The sequence below is a fragment of the Sorex fumeus genome, unplaced genomic scaffold (assembly GCF_029834395.1).
Source record: "Sorex fumeus unplaced genomic scaffold, SorFum_2.1 ptg000001l, whole genome shotgun sequence".
Taxonomy (NCBI): Eukaryota; Metazoa; Chordata; class Mammalia; order Eulipotyphla; family Soricidae; genus Sorex; species Sorex fumeus.
The window spans coordinates 2,979,345-2,985,344 of NW_026606058.1; positions in this window are offsets into that span (position 1 = coordinate 2,979,345).

Consider the following 6,000-nt stretch of genomic DNA (forward strand, 5'->3'; position numbering starts at 1 on the left):
CCAACCTGGGTTCTATCCCTGGGCACCACATAGTTCAAGTCCTGCCAGGAGTGATCTCTGAGTGCAGAGTCAGGAGTAAGCCCTGAGCACAGCCAGGTGTGACCCAAAAACCAAACCAACAGATCAGAAACAAAACAAAACAAAACATGTTTTTTTCCTCAAGGAACTCACAATCTAGTGAAGACAGACACAAGAACTGTAATCGCTTCTCATAAGTGAAAGGTAGAAATGCAGCCCAGAGGAGAGAGAGCCACCAACCAGCACTGTGGTGACAGGGACAGGAAGCTTGAGCAGGAAGGGACCAGAAAGTGTTTCTCCACTGTGGTTTCAGATAGGTGGAAATTGTAGGTACAGAGTTACCAGTAGATCGAATCCCACCTCTCCCTGTTATAAAATATGAAAGGACATTTTTTTTGGTGGGGGTGAGGGCACACCCAGGATGCTCAGAATTTACTCCTGGCACAGTGGGTAGGGCGTCTGCCTTGCATGCAGCCACCATGGCCGACCCGAGTTCGATTCCTCCGCCCCTCTCGGAGAGCCCGGCAAGCTACCGAGAGTATTCGATATGCCAGACACAGTAACAACAAAGTCTCCAATGGAGACGTTACTGGGCCCGCTCGAGCAAATCGACGATCAACGGGAGGGCCTTTACCTTTTACCTTTACCTGCTCTCAGGAATGACTCATGGAGCTCTCAGGGGACCATCTGTGGTGCTGAGGATCAAACCTGGATTGGCCGCATGCAACCAGCGACAGGCTGTTGTCCTATTGCTCCAGCCCCCGTAAGGACATTCTTGTATCTGCCTGGAAATTCTCGCTCTCATCTCCGCACTGTAAGGGAATGTGGACTCTGAGAGCTGGAATGTTCTGGTATCACCTCTGCCCTGTGGAGGAGTCTGAGGCACAGATGTGGCCTGGCTGGGAAACATCTGCTTGGGAGCCGCTGGCTTACACACACACACACACACACACACACACACACACACACACACGGGAGCTGCTTCCAAACACACACACATACACACTCTCATGGGAGCCGCTTCCAAACACACACACACACACACACACACACACACACACACACACACACACACTCATGCACAGAAGGTGTTCAGCACCCAGGGAAACAGTCCCAAAGAAACAAATGCACTTTGCATGCCTGCAGTGAAAGAACCTCCTCTCAGTGTTGAGGCTGTGGTTGGTTCCCAGGGTCTGTGTCGTCTGTGCTCTGGGGACGGACATGGTAGGGATGGCCTCTGGGGGCTGGGAAGTGAAAAACCAACCAACCGAACTGTATGGGCAGCTAACTGTTCCGTTAAGATGGACCTGTGAACTAAATCGGAGGGAAAGTGACTAAAGGCATTACTGCATTTGGTTTCACAACTCTTCCTGGCCAGGGAAATGAAAGCTGGGGGTCAGAGGGGAACTGCCTCAGGGAGCAACAGGTTCAATCTTACTGCAGAGCTGAAGAAACCTCCCTCCAGGCAAAATAAGCAGAGGGGGCAGGTGCTCTGCAGACTTCCAATCCAATGTGATTCCAGAACTTCGTGCAAAGCGAAAACACCCAGAATTCTCTAGCCTGGAGAGCTGACAGTTCAGGGACATGACAGTACACCGCAGGAAGGTGACTGGGTAAAGACGAAATCCACTCACTGCACATGTGAGTGCCAGGCCTGCTGCACCAGCCACCCGATAACTCTGTTCTGCACATGATTTTGAAGTAGATGGTCAGGAACATCAATGAGAGCGGGCAGAAAGCAAATCCACCCAGAAAAGCGAAGGCAGGACGAGCACCGTGTTTTACATCATGTTCACCGACAGCCCATAGGAAGTTCTGGGTTCATCTGTAACGAAATCCAAATTCAATGCTCACTGGGCTCTAGAAAACACAACTTTGGTTCTACGGTAATTTTGGTGGCTGACAGTTGTCCACTGAGAGCCACTAGGAAGTTTTCTCCTCCAGGGCGAGGAGGCACGTGTGGTAAATGTGAGGGTTAGGCGCTAAGGCTGGTGCCAGCACTCTCCACCCTGCCGGCGCCTTCGCCTTCACCGGGCTGTGGTCCTGACGCATGTCCCAATGCTTCTGTGGTTCTGACAGCACATCCCAACACACTTCCGTGGCTCTGAGAGCATATCCCACTCTTCTGGTTTTTTTTTTCTTTTTGGGTCACACCCGGCAATGCACAGGGGTTATTCCTGGCTCTGCACTCAGGAGTTACTCCTGGCGGTGCTCAGGGAACCATATGGGATGCTGGGAATCGAACCCGGGTCGGCCGCGTGCAAGGCGAACGCCCGACCCGCTGTGCTATCGCTCAAGCCCCATATCCCACACTTCTTTGTTCCAATCTCCTTTTCAGAATGTTTCCCAGGGGACCCACCCTGGGAGCACTCGGTGCTAAGAGACCTGAGGAAGCACATTTGAAAATGGGATTGGAAGTGGGATTATCTGCTGGACAGCTGGCAGTGAGGACGGTCTGCAGCAGAGAGCGACTGGGGCACCGTCTCGGGGCGGGCCTTAGGACTTTCCTCCACTGGGCGGAGGTGGAAGGAGGTAGGTGTTCATGGGGGACCTCTATCAGAGACACAGATGACTGCGGGCTGAATCAGCTCTGGTGCTTCAGAAAAAGAGAAGGAAAAAAAAAACTGGAGCAACAGGACAGCAGGGAGGGCATTTTTTTGCACGCGGTTGACCCAGGTTGGATCCCCAACATCCCATAGGGTTCTCAGAGTAATCCCTGAGTGCAGAGACGGGGAAACCTCTGAGCATGCTGGATGTGGCCAATCCTCACCCCCTCTCCCTGCCCCCCCCAAAAAAAGGCAAGAAGAGGCTAGGGGGTCCCAGTTCTAGCCTGATGACCTTTTGCTTTGTTTTGGGGGTCACACCCAGTCGTGATCAGGGCTTACTCCTGGCCTCTGTGCTCAGGGATCACTCCTGGTGGGGCTGGGGAGACCACGCGGGGTGCTGGGACTTGAACCTGGGTTGGTCGTGTAAGTGCCCTACCCGCTGTTCTATCTCTCCAGGGATATACACAGAGCCAAACATAAGCTCAAGTGTGGCCCCAGACAAAAACCAAAACAATCAAAAACAAAATAAAAAAAAATTTGGCCACTCCTGGTGGGGCTCAAGGGATCAAATAGGATGTCGGGGATTAAACCCTTGTTGGCTGCATGCAAGGCAATCGCCCTACCTGCTGTACTCTGCCCTGAGTGCTTGAAAAAAAAAAATATATATATATATATTCCCTTTATGGGTCACACTCGGCAATACCCAGGGGTTATTCCTGGCTCTGCACTCAGTAATTACTTCTGGCGGTGCTCCGGGGACCATATGAGATGCTGGGGATCAAACATGCATGGCAAATGCCTTACCCACTGCACGATCACCTTCAGCCCCGAAAAATAAATCTTTATTGAATTAAACTACCTATGAAATATAGGTGCTTCAGGACAGGGAAGCTGTTCAAAAACTGCTTGTGGGGCTGGAGCGATAGTATATGGGGAGGGCGTTTGCCTTGCACACGGCCAACCCGGGTTTAATCCCCAGCATCCCATGTGGTTTTCCGAGCACCACCAGGAGTAATTTCCTGAGTGCAGAGCCAGGAGTAACCCCTGAGCATCGCTGGGTGTGACCCAAAAAGCAAAAAAAGCAAAAAAAAAAAAAAAGCCTGCCTTGAATGTGTGACTCTGGCTTTGATCCCTGACATTGCAAATAAGTGAACAAGATTTTCCAGTATGTGCAATTGACTAAAAAACACAACATTGTATTCGTCACCCCACAATACCTTGGGCGGGATGCAGGGAACAGTGAGACCCAACTGTTAGCTCCACCTGTTCCCCAGTGGGTCAGTGATGTCACACAGGTGATATGAGATTAATGGTCAGTATCACACAGTACGCTGTAGCAGTCTCTTGCTGCAGACCAGGAGTCCTGTCCAGTGAAAGCTGGCTACTAAGCATTCACTAGTTATCCTATCGCTCTGGTCCCAGAAAAAAAAATTTTTCATTTATTTTGTGGCAGTCTCCTGCCCCTGCGCCTGACTGTCCTCGCCGCTGGGGCCCCTTGGAGGGGAGCGGGTTGAGCTTTCCTCCCCGCCCCGACCAGGGCTCCAGCAGCCGAAGACCTCCAGGACCAGCCACCACCATGCTGAGACCACTCTCCGCACACATGAAGGTACTGGCAGAGGGACAAAGTCACGCGGGTCCCGGGGCCGAGATCTCCAAGCCTACTCGGATTTGGGCCAAGCATCCTCCACCCAGATCCTCCAAATTCCAGTAGGCGGGGGTCACACCCACCAACTGGCCCCCTGGTGCCGCGTAATCCCATCAACGGCCAAGACTCAGAGACTATACAAACCAGCTCCCGGAACCGCGGGGCTGCAACATCCTATTATGACATCTTATTATCTCATCCCTACTTTGGACAAACTGGCAGGCTATCGAATGTAGCCTGCCCACACGGCAGAGTCTGGCAAACTTCCCGTGGCGCACCCAATATGCCAAATACCAGTAACAATGATGGGTCTCATTCTCCTAAAGAGCCTTGGATATAATCTCAGGACTAGGATGAAGGAGACGTTACTGGGGCCTGCTCGAGGCAATCGACAATTAACAGGATGATTTGTGATTTGTGTGATTTTGTGGAAGGAATTGTGTAGAATTGGTATACATTTATCTTTAAAACATTTGGGTTTTTGGGCACTGGGGGGTTTTAAGTTAGGAATTCATGTTCCTAGTGTGGATATTCATGTGATCCATTTCATTTTAGTAGTTTTATTTTGGGGGAGGTTACTTGGAAATGTTCAGGGGTTACTTCTGGCACTGCTCTTAAGAACTACTGCCGGCAATGCTCAGGGGTGCTGGGGGTTGAACCCAGGATGGCTGCCTGCAAATCTAGGGCCTTCCCCACTGTATTACCTCTCAGGCACTAATTTCTTAGTTCAATGTACTTAAAGATTCCCTTAATACTTCACTGATCTATAAATTACAAGTGTGTGCGTTACTTAAGTTTTTTAGAAATTTGTGGCCTCTGAATTGCTCCGTGCTGGTTGGGAAATAATTCTGGTCAGCTCAAGGGTAGAATCATCAGGGCAGCGGCTGCTGTGGAACTCTCAGTAGTTCCAAGGGTCTTGTGTGCATCCAAGTGCTGAAGTTGGCTGTATGTGACCTCAGACAGAGTAATAGGAACCAGTGGAGAGGAGTGGGCTTGGAGTGACTTTTAGTACACTGGGTAAAGGGCTTGGCTCGCACGCAACTCAGGTTCAATCCCCAGCCCCCTCTATGGTCCAGAACCCCACTAGAAGTAATCCCTGAGCGCAGACTCAGGAGTAAATCGTGGGCACTGCCAGGTGTGGCCCAAAAATCAAAACAGATTTTTTTTTTAAAAAAAGCTGAATGTCTTGGGCAGGTTTTACCTTCCCTAAACCACAGCTGTTGCAGTTACATGCGCAGAGCTACTTCATTCATCGCCTACTGGGACATCTTATTCCACACCCACCCAACAACAAGCCCCAGATCCTAACTCTGATAGAGAGACTGAGCTTCTCGGCCAAAATTTCAGGAGGTAGTTTACAAATAATCTGAAGTCCCCAGGCAGGCTCCTTTTATTTTAGCTTTGTTTTCTCCAACATTCACCCTGGGGTCTATTTGGATTTCTGTAAGGGGCCCATTGTGCTTATTCATGCTGACGTACAGCTAATGGAAATTCAATTTTAAGAGCAGACATAGATTGTTGAGTAATAACGCCCACAGCAATTACGAGCTACAGCATGCACGTGCGTGCGTACGTGTGTGTGTGTGTGTGTGTGTGTGTATGTGTGTGTTCGGCTTCGTTCCTTGTTTCTGGGCCCCGTCTGGAAGTGCTCAGGGACCATAGCAGTGTTGGGGATGGGATTGCCTACTTGCAAGGCAAGTGCCCTGCCTGCTGGACTTTAGCAGCCAAAACCTCAGTGGTGCAGTGGACACCCCATCTGTCCTGTACCCTAACAAAGAGAAAAACACCATC